The 1,619-nt window shown below is 36.8% G+C and overlaps 1 non-coding gene across 1 annotated transcript; it reads left to right on the plus strand.

The window, feature by feature from the left end:
* Positions 1-1,132: 1,132 nt before the first annotated feature.
* On the plus strand, positions 1,133-1,214 carry TRNAS-GCU (transfer RNA serine (anticodon GCU)). The gene has a single exon. It is a non-coding gene; the product is annotated as a tRNA-Ser (tRNA).
* Positions 1,215-1,619: the final 405 nt, after the last annotated feature.

Below are 1,619 nucleotides of genomic sequence, written 5' to 3' on the forward strand. Positions count from 1 at the left end.
GTGTAGTAGTGTATAGTGTATAGTAGTGTATAGTGTAGTGTATAGTGTAGTGTATAGTGTAGTGTGTAGTAGTGTAGTGTATAGTGTAGTGTATAGTGTATTGTATAGTAGTGTATAGTAGTGTATAATGTAGTGTATAGTGTAGTGTATAGTGTATAGTAGTGTATAGTGTAGTGTATAGTAGTGTATAGTGTAGTGTATAGTGTAGTGTTTAGTAGTGTATAGTGTAGTGTATAGTGTAGTGTATAGTGTCGTGTGTAGTGTAGTGTATAGTAGTGTATAGTGTAGTGTATAGTGTAGTGTATAGTGTAGTGTATTGTGTAGTGTATAGTGTCGTGTGTAGTGTAGTGTATAGTAGTGTATAGTGTAGTGTATAGTGTAGTGTATAGAGTAGTGTATAGTGTCGTGTGCAGTGTAGTGTATAGTAGTATATAGTGTAGTGTATAGTAGTGTATAGTGTAGTGTATAGTAGTATATAGTGTAGTGTGTAGTGTAGTGTATAGTGTAGTGTACAGTGTAGTGTATAGTGTCGTGTGTAGTGTATAGTAGTGTATAGTGTAGTGTATAGTGTCGTGTGTAGTGTATAGTAGTGTATAGTGTAGTGTATAGAAACACATCTGTCAACCCATTCGGCTTACCCCGAATTCTTGTCCAGGGAAATTTGTTTTTCAGTCCTCTCCGACACTGGATAAGAGGTTGACGTGGTATGCGGTGCTGAGCAAGTAAATGTGACATTTAAAAAATATTGTGCTGTTTAACTATTTAACATTTTAACCACACCACCCTGTTAGCGATATTTATAAGATTAGCGGGGCGAGCGAATTAAGGAACAACATTTGAACAACATCGATCAATGGACTTTGCAATGACTCTTAGATATCTTCTTTAAAGGCGTCTAATGATGTAAAGTTCACACAATTATTAGAATTGTTTAGCTCGTTTGTTATATAAAAATCACCTCAAGTAATCCTCTGGGGCGAGGAGGGGATCTGCTAACCTCCCCGGGTGAAGAACCGAACTTGGCTGTTGCTGTTGTTGATGATTCTGATGATTACTTTGATGATGATGATGATGTTGATGAATGATGATGGGTTGGTTTAAGAGGAAGAGCGGCAGCGAGGAAAACCAATGGGACGAGGTGGCCGAGTGGTTAAGGCGATGGACTGCTAATCCATTGTGCTCTGCACGCGTGGGTTCGAATCCCACCTTCGTCGCTCACTTATTTTTTATTCCACCGTTCTTTTTTTTTTTTTTTAATACGGCACCCGAAGATTTGTGACAATGATGATATCATTGATGCAAAACAGGATTATTCTTTTTTTCTTACAATAAATGTTTTTTTTATAAATGGGACCTTTATTATGGGATAATTTTATTTTTTAAATGGGACCTTTTCATATTTTTTCAAATGGGATATTTTTTTTATAAGAATGTGTTTTACCCTTTCTGAAAATACAACATGAATTGTTGTTAAGATGTTCAAACAACCAAATAGATTAAAAATTTTGCAAGGAATCAAGTTTCTGCATTAACCACACACACGAACTCAACACTGCACAGACTCAGCACTGCCACCCATAGACTCAGCACTGCCACTCATAGACTCAGCACTGTCATAG

The sequence above is a fragment of the Petromyzon marinus genome, chromosome 74 (assembly GCF_048934315.1).
Source record: "Petromyzon marinus isolate PM22_M1 ecotype Great Lakes invasive population chromosome 74, UKy_Petmar_22M1.pri1.0, whole genome shotgun sequence".
Taxonomy (NCBI): Eukaryota; Metazoa; Chordata; class Hyperoartia; order Petromyzontiformes; family Petromyzontidae; genus Petromyzon; species Petromyzon marinus.